Below are 18,750 nucleotides of genomic sequence, written 5' to 3'. Positions count from 1 at the left end.
TTTCCCTGATGAAGTCTAAGCAGATCTGAGATGACAGAATCAGGACCCAAGGATCTTTTAGACACTTTCATGGCCTCTTTGACAAGTTGGGATTTCCTGGGGAACAAAAGGTAATTAGGATGATTTTGAAGGAGGTCCATCACCCGTACTTAGCTATAGAATTAACATAAGGCCATTTGCTTGTTCCTCCACCATTCACAGTACATTTCAAAGAGAGATGAATACTGAGATATCCTGTGTTTACAATTCATTTAAATGCTAGGATCTTCTGAATGATCAGAATACAGGCCTTGTGGCACCTTAGAGACTAACAAATTTATTTGGGCATGAGCTTTCGTGTGCTAAAACCCACTTTGTCGGATGTGAATGGAGTGGAAAATACAAGGACTGTTGATTACATTGTCGACCCTACTCATACATATGTAAATAAACAAAAACACAAACATTATCTCCCCTCCTGTCTTCTGTGGGTTATTTATTTTGCAGGATGTTTAACCCTTTCTGTCCCTGGGCTGAGGAAGACTGGGAACAGCTTTGGGCCGGGGAGCTGGGGAGGGGGATTAAGGGAGCCCCTGGGCCAAGGAGGGGTGTGTCCCTGGGTCGGGGTAGGAGGCTGAGAGTGCCCAGGTACCAGGGCTCCCTGTGCTTGGTGGTGGGGCCATTGGCTTTGCAAGGCTCAGGGACAGGCACTGCACAGAGGCTGGCTCATAGGGGATGCTGCAGCCTGAGCTCCCTGGGGAGGTTACAGCTTTGGGGTGTCCAGGGTTGGCTGTGGCTGTGCGTGTACCGGGGGGGGGCTATCGCTGCAGTGGACAGTGCAGGAATACCATTGTGTGCTCCAGGCGGTCCCTGCCCCCCCACTGAGGGGGCAGGCTGGGCTCTTGGTTCAACTTCTCCAGGATTTTGGGGTGTGGGGGATGTCCTGGCTCAGCTCATTAGGGAAGCTTGGGGACAGTTGCCCAGTTGGGGTCCAGCCCTAGATCAGAGCAGGAGGTGGATGGATCTGCACTGGGCCAATCTCTCTATGCAGCTGGACCCAGCAGAAACCTGCTCTGCCCCTCAGGGAGCTGGGCACAGTCTAGCAGCATGTTTCCTGGGGGGCAGATGATTATGTGATCTGGGATGAAGTGGTAGATAATGGGACCCCGCCAGTATGTCCAGTCCTCTTTAATGCTCTTCTATCTGGGGGGCCCTGTGGCTGTGCCTGGAGAATGCCCATGGTACTGCCCTGGTTGGGAGCAGGGAGCTTGTGGGAAAGGCCAGCTCACAAGAATCCCTCAAGTGGATTTTGGGACCTCGGGGCAGTTGTGGAAGGTGTAGGTGAGTGCAATGGGGAATCAAGCAGGCCAGGATCTGACTCTGACCCCCTGGGTGGCCCTGCCTCAGTTTCCCCCAGTGAAAGGTGCTCTGAGTGAGCTGTGCTATTCACACCAGGGTCTGAGCTGTGGGGCATCTGAGCTTTGCCCAGGGCTGGGGAAACACGCTGGAGCAAACAGTGCCAGGGATTCTCTGCTGAGACGCCTGCTTGGCAGGCCCCATGCTGCACTCCCCCCGGGGGTGCTGGCTGGGTGCCCTGCTCTTGTCTCCCAGAGAACAAGGAGCACCATTTCCAGGGGCTGCATCCCAAAAAGGACCTGTGGCGCCTGGAGCTGTTAGAAGAACTGGCCCCTTGCCAGGCAGCACAATGACTAGCACCTCACTGCCCAAAAAGGAAAGACAGGGCTCTCCTTGGGGAGGGGCGAGGTGCAGCCACAGCACCCAGCACTCGGGATTGGAACGGCCCATTTGTATCTCTGCTGGCCTGGCCACTAGGGGGCGACACCCCACCCAAGTTACACACACACACACACACACACACACACACACACACACACACACACACACACACACACACACACACACACACACACACACACACACACACAGTCACACTGTGCGGCCTCTCCTCTCCTGTTGGCTCCCTTGTGTTGGAGACAGAGCAGCAGGAGAGGCTGCTGGCCCCCCAGAACCTTCGCCAGCTCTGTAACAGGCTGGGCCACTCACTCGGCAGGTAGAGTTCATCGCAGCAAAGCTGTAGGGGAAGTGGTGCCAAGAGGGTCGCTGTGGGCAGGAATACCCTTTGCATCATCATCCAACGCCCATAGTCTGCTCCAAGGACTGTCGCGCCAGCCTGGCTCCCCACGGTCTCTGACCTTGCGCCAGGCACTGTGCAGCGCTTGGGAGGGAAATCAGGGCCCCTCAGAGGGCTGTCAAAGGGTCCCTGACACTTGAGTTATCTGCTGCCTGCTCGGATTCACCCTGGCGGCTCCAGGTGGCATGTAGGCAGATCATCCTGGGGGGGAGCGGGGGGAGCAAAGCAAGGCTGGGATCAGTTACAGGCCACGCTACAGGTGAGGTCCCCTGAGAGCACAGCTGCCCCATCACAGGGAGTGGCAATGCTCCCTGTAGGCGCACGGGCATCAGCCACGGCCCACACGTGTTCTCACCTCGAACACTCTCCATGAGAGCGGCCTCTGGGTTGCCCCGACGGCCTCTGCTGCTTTGCCCAAGGAAAGCCCCGTTCAGCCAGGCAGTGTGTGTGTGTGGAGGGGGGGGTTGAGTCGGCCCCGGCAGCTGCACTCAGCAAAGGGCTCAGTAGCTCCCGACCGATACTAAAATGGGCATGAATTGAAACCGCAGAGCCAGACACTGGGGAACGCTGGGAGCAGGCACACCCGAGCCCTGGCCCAGGGCCAGTTCCAGAGAAGGGAGGCCCGTGTCTGACCCCACCCAACTCTGGGATGTTCCACTCAGGTTCATGGAGTTGTGCACACCCACACGGGCTGTCCTCTCTCGCCTGTGGGGGGCAGCAGTGTGCACCCTTCTCTCTCTCACACACACACACACACACACACACACACACACACACACACACACACACACACACACAGCATGTTGGAGGGAGCTGATGGTCCTGGCATGGCTGGACACCCAGACACCCCTGGCCTAAGCAAGTGACTGCTCACCTGGCTGAGCACATTGTAGCCCTTGGCTCCCACGCCACACTCGCGCCCTTCCTCCTCCTCCTGCCTGATGTCCCAGCCCCTACTAACTCAACCCCCTCTGGGCAGACTCCCACCCCACCACATCCTTGCTGAGCAGGCTCACGTGAGCGACTGATTTCTTTGCTCACTCCGTGCAGCCACTAACAAGGGGCTATATATAGGCTGGAGGTTTGTGGTCTGGGCTCCATCTGCTAACATCCATTACCCAATTAATCTGAGCTCCCACTGGGCTAGTTAAGGAGTGAAGCCCATTTAATGGCTTGCTGTTTGCATTCGCAGCCCCAGGCCCTAGCACGGACCTGAGGGTGTGCTGCAGGGGCCGGGGAGGGGAGTGAAGGCTCAGCCCCCTGGGGACACTGGGTGACATAGATCCGACATCTCTTGCCCCACCTAGCATCACGCCCAGCTGCCTCTCTCCACATTCCATTAGTCAGCCCAGTTTTTCACATGGCTGTGCTCACTCACTGCTGATTTGCACATGCAGGCCTAATAGTGCAAAGTAGGCCCCATATGTTTGGGACAGAAGCCCCCCGCCATGGGGCAGCATCTACTTCTGAGAGGTGACTGTAGCCATTGCATAGTCACCTTGTCCCCATGCAGGACTGATGGCCCCATTATAGAGAGGGGGAAACTGAGGCACAGAGGTGCCGTGATGTGCCTGAAGCTGCACAGGAGTCCCCATGCAGGCTGGGCCTGAGCACAGGCCTGGATTGGGCTTGGCAGGATGTGAGAGGCAGAAAGGCAGAGCAGTGGAGAAAGTGCACCATGATCTCTCCTCCCGGGATGTACACACACTCATACTATATTTAGGAGAGGGGGCTGTAGCTAGCGATCCGCCCCTTGGAAATGGTGGAGCCACAGTGCAGGTTCGGAGCTGTCACTTCCCGGCATGGGCAGACCCAGGGCTCGACCCCACAGTGATAAAAATGCCTGGCAAGAGATTTTTGACAATGCACATGGATTTCTGCCTAGTGCGTCCCTCAGACCACAGCCCAGGCTGCTCCCTCTGCCCCGTCCCACAGAGCTCTTGTATGTAGTGGGGGAGGGAATGGGGCAGGGGTTCCCCCAGGCTTAGCTCAGAGTCCCAGGTAACCCACCCAAATCAGTGCGAGCTGTTTGACTGGCAGTCTCAGGAGCTGGCTGGAGCCTGGATTTGCAGGTTGGGAGCTCCCATGACCCAGGCAGCCTTTACACCACCCCAGCTGCTTCCCGGGGTGTCACTGCAGCTCGAGTGGAGACGCGGCACTAGCTAGGCGCTGCGGCAGCAGGGAGAGCTTGCTGAGCCGTCACTCGGTACCTGAGCCATCGCTCGGCACCAGTCACTGCCACGGTACCTGCGCACGCTGCAATCACAGCCTGTGCTAGACAAACAGACGGGGGAGCCATGGCCTCTAGGCACTACTGCACGAACAGGAAGGTGGCTTCCAAGGCTGGCTCTGGATCACGTGTTGAATCCCAAACACAAGGGTGAGTTGCCGGGTCTCACCCACTGGGTCCCCCAGCGACCCTGCTGCTGGTGACCTGCCCCCGGGGTCAGGGTGCTGCCCCAGTGCCTGGGTGGGGGTTGGGGAGGGCACCCTGCTGCTCTGTGAGGCCAGGCAGGAATGATGACAGGAGCCCTTGGCTCTGGGGCTAATTGGGAATCGCCCTCCCAGCCCTTCAGCACCAGCTCCCCGGGCCCCCACATGACTCACACCACGAGCCCTTGCTCCACCGTCCCGCTCCCTGCTCGGGGTGCAGGGACCTGGCAGGGAAGGGGAGGGTAAACAAACAAACACACTGGTAACCAAGATGACTTCAGGCCCGGGCAGTGGGAATTGGGGGTGGGGTCACAGCCAGTTCAGTGTGTTCCACAGGAACTCCAGGGAGCCACAGTGTGGGGAGCAGGGGCAGAGGAAGGGTGTTCCCCCATCCCTCCCCTCAAGTGCCCCCACACCCTCCCCCAAATCCCTCCCCACATGGTACCCCCACACCCTCCCCACAAGCCCCCACACACTCCATGTGCCTCCTAATGCTCCCCCAAATCCTTTCCTATGATACCCCCACACCCTCCCCACAAGCCCCCACACCCTTCCCACATGCTCCCCCAGATGCCTCCCCACATAGTACCCCCACACCCAGCATGTGCCTTCCAATGCTCCCCCAAATCCTTCCCTACATGATAACCCCACATCCTCCCCACAGGCCCCCACACACTCCATGTGCCTCCTAATGCTCCCCCAAATCCTTTCCTATGATACCCCCACACCCTCCCCACAAGCCCCCACACCCTTCCCACATGCTCCCCCAGATGCCTCCTCACATAGTACCCCCACACCCAGCATGTGCCTTCCAATGCTCCTCCAAATCCTTCCCTACATGATAACCCCACATTCTCCCCACAGACCCTCACACCTTCCCCTCACAGTGCCCCCATACCCTCCCCACAAGCCCCCACACCCTCTCCACATGATCCTCCAAATCCCTCCCCACATAGTACCCCCACACCCAGCATGTGCCTTCCAATGCATCCCCAAATCCTTCCCTACATGATAACCCCACATCCTCCCCACAGGCCCCCACACCTTCCCCTCACAGTGCCCCCACACCCTCCCCACATGCTTCTCCAAAGCCCTCCCCACATGGTACCCCCACACCCTCCCCACATAGTACCCCCACACCCTCCATGTGCCTCCCAATGCTTCTCCAAATCCCTTCCTACATGGTACCCCCACACCCTCCCCACATGCTCCCCCAAATCCCTCCCTACATAGTACCCCCACACCCGCCATGTGCCTCCCAATGCTCCTCCAAAGCTCTCCCTACATGGTACCCCCACATCCTCCACACAGACCCCCCACCATTCCCACATGCTTCCCTAAATCCCTCCCACATGGTGCCCACATACCTACCCCATGTGCCCCCAACCCCCCCACACATTCCCCAACTCCCCCACACATGCTCACCCCAAACCCTCCCCAAGCACTGATGCCAACCCTCCACCAAACCCCTCCCCACGTGTCACCCCAACCCTGTCCTCACATGCTGTCCCAAACCCTCCAGACGTCACTCCAACACTTCTTGTGCCCTCCCCCCCAAAACTGTCCCCGCGTCACCCCCAAATCCCTGCCCCCACACTCCATCCAAACCCTCCCCATGTCACCCCAAGCCCTTTCCCCTGTGTGTGACCACGCAGGGGATGAGGTCGCCTGCTTGAGGAGAACAGACTGAAGAGTTGACCCCAGCAGGACTGAAAGCCTCAGAGGTTGGATCCCAAGGGGATTCTGGTCCAAGACCTTTAAATCAGTCCCAAGTTTAGAAGTCGGGGTGAGTGGCACTGTGGACGCCTGGTCCCCAGATCCAACGGACCCTTAGCAGGGCTGACCTGCCTGTGGATTTGGGGAGGAGAAAGGCAACACTGGAAACAGCTGTGACTGGAGGGTCAGGAGCTGAGGCAGGAAGGCTGCAGAGGGTCCCCGCAGGCAGCAGAGCCCCCTGGAGAGAGGTGTCTTCACCCCCCTTCCTCGTGGCCCTCTCCGTATCCCAGGGCAGGAAGAGGCCTTGGGGAGGTGCTGATCACCTCCCTTTTCCCATTGGCAAAGGTGCTCAGGGCTAAACGTGGGAAAGCAGGGGGCTTCCGCTGCCCCTCCCCCATGCCCTCCTGGGTTCTCGCCCAGCGCAGGGGACCGTTCCCATTCACAGACTCCAGCTGTGAGTCACACCCGGCCTGGAGAAAATCAGGAATCTTCTCTTCCCACCATGGGCCCAGGCCCGTGGGCTGCTGGACTCAAGGCCAGAGGGGAGAGAGATCACATAACAGAACATCTGGGGAGGAGACGGCTTCCAGGGGCAGGGCTCCTCAGAAGAAGCTGCCGGCTGTTCGCTCTGTCACAGTGGAAGCTGGTTCAGTAGAGGGCCCTGTTGCAACAAGATTCTTGTAATGAGCTCATGCAAAATTGTGATGAAAATGATCGTTTTTATCTCACCCGTGTTCTCCCCATCCCCATCGGCTCCATGGGGGTGGGGGAAGGGAAGCACTTCCCTGGCTAAAGAAGAACTGAGGCTCAGGGTGGATGAAGGGACTCACCCAAGGCCACACAGGCAGTCTGTGGCAGAGCCAGATGCTGAGTCCAGCTCCCTGGAGTCCCATTCCTGTGCTCTGCCCATTAGGCCACCTTCCCCACCTGTGAGAGGCATTGGGGTTGGGTTAATTAGTGCACCTGCAGCTATGCAACTACTGGGAATATGTTTTCCATGTGCTCTGCCATTTTGTGAAGCCAAGTTGATGGAGGCGTTCAGAGGAAGTACGTACAGCACGCACGCACACTCACACATGCTGAGACACAGCATGTTACAGAACACGTGCACAAACATACAACACACCCACATAAACACTGGGTTACACAGGAGACACGTCCACCCACACGCACACCCTGCTCGCTCTCAAGGATACTTTGGCTTATGTTGATTTTTTCCCCCAATCTGAAAAAAAAACTTGTTTATACTGTGAGTCTCTTGCCGCTCCCTCTGTTTGGGCTGTGTGTGTAACCAGGCCAAGTTGTGTGGAGATGTGTAACAGGACTAGGTGTGTGTGTGTGTGTGTGTGTGTGTGTGTGTGTGTGTGTGTGTGTGTGTGTGTGTGTGTGTGTGTAGAGAGAGAGAGAGAGAGAGAGAGAGAGAGGCCTGGGCTGTGTCTGTGCAACAGGTCTGGGCTGTGTGTGTGTGTGTAACAGGTCTGGGCTGTGTGTGTGTGTGTATGTGTATGCACAGCAAGTCTGGGCCGCGTGTGTGTGTGTGTAGCAGGCCTGGCTGTATGTGTGTGTTTGTGTGTATGTGTGTGTGTAGCAGGCCTGGCTCTGTGTGTGTGCACATGTGTACCAGGTCTGGGTTCTGTGTGTGTGTGTGCGCGCGCATGTGTGTAGCAAGTCTGGGCTGTGGGTGTGTGTAGCAGGTCTGGACTCTGTGGGCGTGTGAGTGTGTGTGTAACAAGTCTGGGCTCTGTGTGTGTGTGTGTGTGTGCATGTGTAGCAGGTGTGTGTGTGTGTGTGTGTGTGCATGTGTAGCAGGTCTGTGTGTGTGTGTGTGTGTGCGCGCGTGCGTAGCAGGTCTCTTCTGGTCCTGGTTGGGTTTCTAAGACATTTTCCCACTTCAACCCCCCCCCTCCCCCGGCAGAAGTTCAGACTCAGGACACTTACAGCGCAGCTGCACCTGCAGCTGTAGGGCTTGGTGAGGACGCTGCCTATGCTGACGCGAGAGCTCCCCCATGGGTGCAGTGAACCCATTTCCCCGAGAGTCAGTAGCTAGGGCGGCGGGACAGGCCCTGGTGGCATAGCGCTGTCTACCCAGGAGTTAGGGGTGATATAACTGGATTTTCCACACCTCTGAATGACGGAGTGACACCTATACAAGTTTGCAGTGTAGACCTGGCTCAGTCCATGCGCTCTTGCCTGGCCCCAGAGATACGCATGCCCTTAAGTAACAGACAGACAGTTCTGCTCATTTGACAGTGCATTGCAAACCAGACGAATGCCTTTGTGGTCTGCCCACAATTTGGTGCAGAACAGAATATAGCCAGTAAACCGTTTCAAGCAGAGTTGCAGCCCACTTACGCCACCAGCTGGGAAAAGCCAAACATGTCACTGACAGGCTGGTGGGAGATGGGTGCAGGGGTATGGAGAGCAGAGAGGTACAAAGCTCAGTGAGCAACCGCTTGCTTAGGTTGAGATAGTCAGACCCCATTTTGTTTCCCTCTGGGACTGGTCTCTGCTTTAGCCATGAACACCCAGAATGCGCCGGGTGAGCTGTGAATGCTGGGAGATTATCAGACAATGTATTTGTGCAGTGCCTGGCACAGAGGGACCTTGGTCCATGGCTGGAGTGGCTGGGCACTACCATAATACACCTAATAGTGTACCGCACCCAGCACAATGGGGTCCTAGTCCAGGATTGGGGCTCCAGGGCACTACTGTAAAACACCAATAATGTACAGAGAGAAATGGATAGAAATTCCATGCTTGAATACTAACAATATAGCTATAGGAATATACCACTTACCACCCAGGATGGTGACGGTGACTGATAAATGCTCAAGAAGATTAGAGAGGCTACAAAAACAGAAAATCCAATAATAATGGGAGATTTCAACTCTCCCCATATTGACTAGGATCATGCCATTTCAGGACTAGACGCAGAGATAAAGTTTCTGGACACCATTAGTGACTGCTTCTTGGAGCAGCTAGTCCTGGAATCCACAAGGGAAGAGGCGAATCTTGATTTAGTCATAAGTGGTGCACAGGATCTGAGCCAAGAGGTGAATATAGCTGAACTGCTTAGTAATAGAGGCCATAATGTAATTAAATATAACATTCTCATGGGGGGGGAAATACCAAAGAAACCCACCCCAGGAGCATTTCACTTCATAAAGGTGAACAACACAAAAAGAGGAGACTAGTTAAATGGAAATTTAAAGGAACAATCACAAGAGTGAAGTGCCTGCAAGCTGCATGGGAACTTAACAAATAGAGGCTCAAATTCTATGTAAACCCCAAATAAAATACCGTATATACATGTTCATTAGGCTGTTCGTTTATAAGCCAACGCCCCAAGATGGTTAGGTAAAAATAGCAAAAACCGTATGACCCTTTCATAAGCCGCCCCTCTATTTCAGGGGTTGGCAAACTTTGGCTCCTGGATGTCAGGGTAAGCTGCTGGCGGGTCGGGACGTTTTGTTTACTTGGAGCATCTGCAGGCATGGAGCCCCTCAGCTCCCTGTGGCTGCGGTTCGCCATTCCCAGCCAATGGGAGCTGCGGGAAGTTGCACTGGGAATGGCGAACCGCGGCCACAGGGAGCTGAGGGGCTCCATGCCTGCAGACATTACAGGTGAACAAAACAACAATGTAATAGATATTCATTTCAATAATTCCACAGAGTTTAAAATCATCCAATTTTGGTGTAGATCCATTTATAAGCCGACCCCTCGCTCTTTGATGCATCACTTTTGTACCAAAAATATTTGGCTTATGAACGAGTATATATGGTAATAACAAAAAAACAGTAAAAGGAACTAAAAAATGTCACCAAGGCTAAACAATAGAGTAAAGAGGTGATGAGAGATAAAAATACACCCTTTAAAATTGGAAATCAAATCCTACCGAGGCGAAAAGAAAGGCATATAAACTCTGGCCAGGCAAGTGTAAAAGTATAATTAGGGAGGCCAAAAAAGAGGTTGAAGAGCAACTAGCAAAAGACATAAAAAATAACAACCACGCCAAAGGCTCTTAAGTAAGCAGTAGTGAGATAAGAGGGAAGGTCCTCTCATGGATCAGTAACTGGTTAAAAGATAGCATACAAAGGGTAGAAATAAACGGTCAATTTCACAGTGGAGGGAGGTAAATAGCAGGGTCTCTCTAGGATCTTTACTGGGACTGGTGCTGTTCAATGTATTCAAAATGATTGGAAAATGGGATAAACAGGGAGCTGGCAAAGTTTGCAGATGATACAAAATTAGTCAAGATAATTATCTCCAAAGCTGACTGCAAAGAGATACAAAGGGATCCAAGACCGGTTCGATCACAGAAACCCCTTTGGGACTATCACCTGATATGCTGAGACTACCTCTGAGCCTGTTTGCTCTGGCAGTTTGGGCCTCCAGAACTCTGCCTTGTTGAGCCAGACATGCCAGTCTGCTCCAACACAGACCTAGAGTCTGAACCACGCACCCCAAAGCTGCAGACTTAACTGAAAACAGCTTAAGAAGTGCTCCTGTCTCCAGCACTCAGACACCCAGCTCCCAATGGGATCCAAACCCCATATGAATCCGTTTACTCTGTATAAAGCTTATACAGGGTAAACTCATAAATTGTCCACCCTCTACAACACTGAGAGAGAGATATGCACAGCTGTTTGCTCCCCCAGGCATTAATTACTTACTCTGGGTTAATTAATAAGCAAAAGTGATTTTATTAAGTATGAAAAGTAGGATTTAAGTGGTTCCAAGTAATAACAGACAGAACAAAGTAAGTTACCAAGCAAAATAAAACAAAACATGCAACTCTCAGCCTAATACATTAAGAAACTGAATACAGGTAAATCTCACCTTCAGAGATGTTCCAATAAGCTTCTTTCACAGACTAGACTCCTTCTTAGTCTGAGCCCAACCCTTTCCCCTGGTACAGTCCTTGTTCCCGCTCAGGTGGTAGCTAGGGGATTTCTAATGACTGCAGCCTCCTTTGTTCTGTTCCACCCCCTTATATAACTTAGGCACAAGGCGGAAATCTTTTGTCTCTCTGGATCCCCACCCCTCCTTCTAAACAGAAAAGCATGAGGTTTAAGATGGATTCCAGTACCAGGTGACATGGTCACATGTCCTGTGGGACCCCAAGCCTTCATTCCTCCTGGCCTGACTCACAGGAAGGCTTGCAAGTAAACGGAGCCATTTACAACCAGTTGTCCTAGTTGATGGGAGCCATCAAGATTCCAAAGCACCATTAATGGCCCACACTTTGCATAATTACAATAGGACTTCAGAGATATATTTCATATTTCTAGCTTTAGATAGAAGAATGATACATTTATACAAATAGGATGAACCCATTTAGTAGATTATAATCTTTGTAATGATACTTTACAAGAGACCTTTTGCATGAAGCATATTCCAGTTACATTATATTCACACTCATTAGCATATTTTCATAAAATCGTATGGAGTGCAATGTCACAGGATCCCACAAAACTGAGTGACTGGGCAACAAAATGGCAGATGAAATCCAGAGCCGATAAATGCAAAAGTTATGCACATTGGAGAACATAATCCTAACTATACATATAAAATAATGGTCTCTAATTTAGCTGTTACTATTCAAAAAAAGAGATCTTGGAGTCACTGTGGATAGTTCTCTAAAAACATACCATAATATACCTCATCGTGGCACTCTGTACCTCAAAGCTGCACCCTGGCACCCCCAGATTCACTCCTGTCATATGATTATGATATATTTCATACAAAGCATCCATGTAAGATATCGTATGAAAGGTCATGATCTGCTGAAACTCATTGTTCTGTCAAAATGCGTGTATCATTAATGTGTGTGAAGTTATGCAATTTTGCTGTATGATTGTTACTGAAATATGTTGTAAGTTTGGGGAGTTTTCCACTGCTAGTTCTCCAGTGACAACAAAAGAGGTGATCCACTCCCAGGAAGGTTTTAAGTGACCATTACATTTACAGTGCTGTAAGGGAAGCACCACACAACTGGGATTGCTCAACTTTGTGACTCCGCAAAGCTCACCAGGACGTGTCTGGGCTAGTGTCTTCCAGGGACATGGACTGAGAATATAAAATAGGGGACAGTGGCATCATGTTTTTACCTTTCTCCTCCATCACCTGTGCAGGAAGCAACAAGAACCCTGGGGAGACTAAGAATTGAACTGAGGAGACTGATCCAAGACATATCGGAGGGTAGCGAGCGATTTATTGGGGATCGATATATTGCGTCTCCTCTAAACTCGATATATCGATCCCCGAATGACTCCCATCGACTCCAGAACTCCACCAGAGCGAGCGGTGGTAGCAGAGTCAGCAAGGGAACCTCGGCCGTTGATCCCGAGCCATGAGGATGGGAGGTAAGTCAAAATAAGATACGTCGACTGCAGCTACAGTATTGCCATAGTTGAAGTTGCATATCTTACATCGACCCCCCCCCCAGCGTAGACCAGGCCTTTAAGGGGAAACCTGTGTATTAAGAACTATAACCTGCCTGCAACATCCAGCAGGGTGAGAAAAACTGCTTGATCCAAATACTGCCTAGTGTAATAAGGCTTAAAATTTAAACCATGCACTTACCTTTTATTTTCTTTGACAATTCTTTCTGACCTTTTGTGCTTACCACTTATAATCACTTAAAAGCTATCTGTCTGTAGTTAATAAATCTGTTGTATATTGAAGTGCTTGGGAAATCTCTGCTTAGTTTACAAAGGCTAGTGTGTGTCTTCTCCACATCGAGGTAGGGGCAGATAGGTGATAAACTTACGCTGGTCAGGCTTCTGATCAGAGTGCATGGCTTGGGGCTTGGGAGATTTGCCCGTTTGTGTGATTTGTGAGTGACTCACGAAGCATTCATGCAATCTAGCTGGGTGTGGTGCTCCACCTGCTGTTGCACTGAGGGATAACAGCACCTGGAGAGGTTTACTGCTTGTCACTAGCAAAGCATTGTGAGAGACAGACAGGTTGGAGAGTTAAGAGGTACCCCAGTTCCAGGTTGTACCCCAGGGATCACATCACACTAATAATGTGCTGCACCCAACACAGTGGGGGCCTGGTCTGTGCGTGGGCCTGTAGGGCACTACCGTGATACAGAAAATGAATAGCACTAGAAATCACAGGCCCACAGAGCCAGCATCTCCCAGGTTTGGAGTCACAGACAAGCAAGCGTATCATCTCTCCACTGTCTTTCAAGGGCCTCCAGAGCACTATGTAGAATGCTCACATAAGCCTCTCACCTGCAGCTGAAATACAGCCACTGCTAGGGAGCAGCACAGCAGTGCTGCACAGCAGAGCAGAACAGAGAGGCAAGAGGAATCCTGTATCCAGCTGGCACTGCAAGAGGAATTTGAAGGTGGAGGAACATGACAAGCAGTGTGGGCATCAGGCCAGGGCTCTGAGTTAACACCCTGGATTCTGGGAACGGTGCCATGACATTGTTAATGGTTATAAGTTGCCAGGACTGGAGTTTTCCATCCCTCCCAATGGAGGCAGACCACAGCCACTGCACCGACTCGCCTCCCCTTGCCTCAAATGGGGATAGGCTGCAACTCCTCCATCTCCTCTGTCTCCTGCACCCTCCAGTGGGGACACCCCCTGGCTCCTAGCTCCCGCACTGGGGACAGCCCCTGCTCCCTGCATCTTCCATCGAGGACAGCCCCTGGCCCCTGGTCCCTTCCACTGGGGACAGACCCTGCCCCCTGCACCCCAGAGGGTGGACAGCTCCTGACTCCTGCACTCCCCATTAGGGACAGCTCCTGGTTCCTGCACCCCCCTCCCCTGGGGACAGCCCCTGTTCCCCATGGCCCCTCCTTTTGCCTGAAACACTATTTCCCTGAAATCCCTTTTTGTGAACCCAGGAGGAAATATATTCCTGCTTCCTCTCAGTGTCTAGACAAGTTACAGATGTAATCCTTCTGGCTGGCAGCAACCAGGGCTGGGTTCAATATCTAGGGGTTCCTTTACAACACAGAACCAGCTCAAGCCCCCACCCAGTAACTTGGGAAAATTACACACCAAGTCTGAGTGTAGAAAAGAAACTTTTAATGAAAGGAGAGAAGTCACCCAATATTAATTAGGGAAAATGCCACAAGCAGGATTCATAATCATAAAACTGTGAGCAGGACACCCACTCCGGAGTGCGTGAGGCAGAGTCTTAAGTTCTACAACCAAAAGTTCCTTTTCTGTGCTCCCCTCTGCTCCCTCACCACATCTCACTCTTCACCTCCCACCCAGGGAAGAAGGCACCTTGTTTGCTCCACCCTCTGAGCACCTGCTCTGGCTAGCTGCCCCGCTTGCCATTGGCTTCCTGGCCTCACTGCCAGCCATGCCCACCAGCTAACTGCTTGCCACTTGTGGCAGCTACCCACTGCTACCACCTGCCTCTCTGCTGTGAGTTCTGCATGTCAGTTTCTCAGTGATTTTTAAAACTTGGCAGGCTGGGCAGAAATACTGCTTCATTACAGGTGTTTTCAGCTCTTAGGAACAAAAAGCTCCTAATAAAGCCCATTTAGCTCTGTCTTTGAACTGTAGGAAAGGAAGAAGTTAATTAATACAAACTAGGAACCCTTAGAGAAGACTCCACCCTCTCCTAACTCACAGATCTGTCCCCATCCCCTTTCTTACAGGGCTCTGGCATTCGAGCCCCAGGCTTAACAAGGTCCTTTCAGCTGAGGGCGAACCTTTCATTTGGGTCAGGTTAAGCACAGTTCTGCTCCCCTTTATTCACACAATAAAGACAACCAGATTGGTAAGAGCATTTCACTACCCTTGCATTCAGTATTAAAGTGATTTGTAACCCAACGCCAGCCAAAGTTGATCACTTTTGAGTAACACAGCTCCTGTCTGCCGGACACCTACGCAGAGTAGGTGTGTTCATGTAAATACAGTTTGCTCCTGAAGTCTCTCCACCTCCAAGCTCGCTGTCAAGGGAGAGTTCATCCAGACCCTGCTCACACAGAAAGCAGGGGTGTGTCTGTGTTCGGCCTCTTGCTGTCGCTGGGAGGAGCTGCAAGTCTGCACTGCCTGACTCTTGGCATCCCCCTCCCATACCCCACTTCCCCCCTACTTACCAGGGGACAAACAGGGAATAGAGAGTGAGTGCTGCATGAACACGCACACAGAGACCCATCCCAGATAGCTACACACAGACACCCAGCAATACAGGTACACACACGCAGAGGTGCACACACATAGACACGTATACACAAAGAGGCAGAAAAACACACACAAAGACATGGTCACAAACACGCCAACGAGCGCACTCAGCCATACTGCACCCCCGAAGGCAGAGAGGCAGACCCACAAACACATGCCCCGCTAGGGCTGGGAGGCAGCAAACCTGCTTTCCTCCATATGGCGTTTCCTACAGACCTGGTTTTGTTTGTTTCAGTCCAGCTTGGGTGGGGGGGTAGGGGGACTGGGAAGGGGAGCAGAACCAAGGGCGGCTGCTGAGGCAAATCTAACTAACATTCTCAAGATTGAGCTGCCTAATCTTTGCCTGACACAAGTGGGGAAAATCAAAGCACAGAAACACTGGGAACTGGCCTATTGGATAATACAAATCTGGCTGAGAGGCATGAAGGCCTCGGTTTGAGGGAGCACCAAGTGCTCCCAGAGGGGGGAGCACAGAGCAAACGAGAGCCCCAAATGCATCCGCAGCCCCGTTCTTACTGACTCAGGAGAAGGAAATGCCTCCCTGCAGGGTTTTCTCATTGAACCCTCCAGCAGAGCAAGTGTCTGCCTTTGCACAGCACAAAGCCAAGCCCTGGGAAAGGGTAGCAGGTAGAAGCAGAATCATCCGGCAGGAGGATGTAATTAGTGACGTGGTTACGGGAAATGTAGGTCGCCTGGGGCAGGCTGTTCTGGAAACGTGTGAAGTGAGATTGGCCGTGTTTACAGGTCAGATAAAGGCACTTCGAAGGCAATAGGATTTTTCTGTAAATGACCTTGATCGGTCAGTGTTCTGCTTTTGAAATGTTTTCTAAAATTCACTGAACATGAAAGTTCAATTATTTGCTGTCACAATCTTCACTTCCACTTAACAGACTTCTTTGCCTGGGAATTTCCTGTTTTCTTTCCTGAGAAGCCTTGCACGGTCTACAAGGGCCAGATTCCCAGGTGGTGTAAACCAGCATAGCTTCACTGAGCAGGAAGACACAGAAGGACTAGGTATTTCTGGGAGGCAAGGAAGTTTGTGCTTTGAAAACAGATGATGCAAAAGGTGCACTGGGCACAAGTGTCTGTGCAGTGGCTGGAGTTTATATGGCAAATGCAAATGCCACATTGTTAGGGCCCTACCAAATTCACGCCCATGAAAAATGCATCACAGGCCGTGAAATCTGGTCTTTTTTTGTGCTTTTACCCTATACTATACAGATTTCATGGGGCAGACCAGCATTTCTCAAATTGGGGGTCTTGACTCAAAAGGCAGTTGTGGGGGGGGGTCACAAGGTTATTTTATGGGGGTTGCAATAGTGCCACCCTCTCTTCTGCAGTGCCTTCAGAGCTGGATGGCCAGAGAGTGGCAGCTGTTGGCCGGGCACCCAGCTCTGAAGGTAGCGTGTGTCTCCCCCCACCCCTAGCAGCAGCGCAGAAGTAAGAGTGGCAATACCATACCAGGCCATCCTTATTTCTGCGCTCTGAAGGCAGCACCACTGCCAGCAGCAGCGCAGAAATAAGGATGGCCTGGTATGGTATTGCCACCTTTACTTCTGCGCTGCTGCTGGTGGTGGTGCTGCCTTCAGAGCTGGGTGCTCAGCCAGCAGCCGCCAGTCTCCAGCTGCCCAGCTCTGAAGGCAGCGCCATCACCAGCAGCAGTGGAGAAGTCAGGGTAGCAGTACCTCATCCCCTGGAAAATAACCTTGCAACCCCCCTCCCCCAACTCCTTTTTGGGTCAGGACCCTACAATTACAACAATGTGAAATTTCAGATTCAAATAGCGAAATAATGAAATTTACAATGTTTAAATCCTGTGAAATTGACCAGAATGGACCGTGAATTTGGTAGGCTCCTACACATTGTGTTTGCTATGGCACCAGATTCCTAGGGGTTCCCCTGGGACATGTGATATTCCTGTCCCCATGGGCTTGGGGTTCCTGAGCGCTGTGCACTTTAGAGGGATTAGAGAGGAAGGCCAGGCTTGGGGCTAAGGGACAAGGCTGGAACTTTGCCTGGGTCTGCCAGGCTCCCTGCGTCATTCTGGCAAAGCCATTTGATGCTTCAGTCCCTCATCTGTAAAAAAGAGATAATCATCCTCTGTGAGGCTGTCTTGTCTAGTCAGACTGTGGCACTTTGGGGCAGGGACTCTCTCTCACTCTGTGTGCAGCACTTAGCACAAGGGGGCCATGATTCTGCTCAGGGCCCGCAAGTGCTGCTGTGTTGTAAAGAGGGGCAGAGGCAGGGGTTGAAGGAAGGCTCTGCAGCTACTGGTGCCCTGTGGAGCCGGCACCTTTCGCCAGCAAGAGACTGACTGTAAAAAGAGAGAGTGAGCGTTAATTGATTGTATCCCTTTAAGGAAGCAAAAAATGGACAAAAGCTGCAGCACCTGGAGCCCAGCTGGCAGCCATAAATCCTGGTGCTCTGCATGCCCTGCTGGGAAGGGAAGGTGGCTGCCGGCGGAGGGGAACACAGTGGTATGGCTGGCGCTATGTGCTGGCCCCAAGCACCCGGCTAGGAAAGCACGCCGCTGCTCCGTTGTGGGGAGTCACGAGACAGGAGGAGAGGAGCCAAACGGTTCAGGGCGAAATTCCTGAGCGCTGAGCGCGGCCTGCGTGCTGAGCAGAGGAAGCCGCGCACTTTTCATTGGCTGCTTCCACGTGCACATCTGCACCTTGGGCTGGGGCCATAAAACTCAAACTCAGGGAGGGGAGGAAGAGGAAGCCCCTTCGAACAGCTCCAGCTGGCCAGGCTCAGACACAGCACCTTAGCTTGGGCTGCACTCCACCTCTTTGGCCTGGCCCTGCATTCCACGCTGAGCACGCTGGGTAACAGCATGCCGCTATGCCACATCTAGTGTCCAATGGAACGGAGAGTGAAGTGGGGGGACGGTGACAGTAGTAGGCACGGGCATCAGGCTCTGATTTTCTGATCAATCAGGAGCATGTCCCCTTACAACCACTTCACTGAGGTGGAATTCAGTCCCAAAACAAAGCCACTGCACAGCCTCACCTCGGCCCCACGAGGCATGCCAGCACCTGGCTGGGTTGCTCTTTTAGGGCTGGGGAGCATGGCCAGATCATTAAGTGTAGTTAGCCACCTAAGAAGCAGAAAATTGGTGCTTTTGAAAATCCCAGAAGGTGCCCATCTGCCTTGTTCAGTGCTTGAATACCTGAAAAGCCAGCTCCTTTTGCCTAAACTTCAGCGCCGGCCACAGGGAACCAGAGAAGAGCCCAGGGAGCAGACCTGTGCTGGGAGCAGAGCTGCAGCAACCAGAGCCAGAGAGGCCAGAAAAGGAAGCAGGTCAGAGA

The 18,750-nt window shown here is 52.6% G+C and overlaps 1 long non-coding RNA gene across 1 annotated transcript; it reads right to left on the bottom strand.

The window, feature by feature from the left end:
- Positions 1-222: 222 nt before the first annotated feature.
- Positions 223-15,222, bottom strand: LOC115647468. The gene is made up of 3 exons (XR_003999323.1): positions 15,143-15,222; positions 7,357-7,359; positions 223-234 (listed from the first exon to the last, which is right to left on the bottom strand). It is a non-coding gene; the product is annotated as an uncharacterized LOC115647468 (long non-coding RNA).
- Positions 15,223-18,750: the final 3,528 nt, after the last annotated feature.

This window comes from Gopherus evgoodei, chromosome 3, assembly GCF_007399415.2.
Source record: "Gopherus evgoodei ecotype Sinaloan lineage chromosome 3, rGopEvg1_v1.p, whole genome shotgun sequence".
NCBI classification, from domain to species: Eukaryota; Metazoa; Chordata; order Testudines; family Testudinidae; genus Gopherus; species Gopherus evgoodei.
Note: the sequence above shows the minus strand (reverse complement) of the source record. Positions and strands in the feature narration are given on the sequence as shown.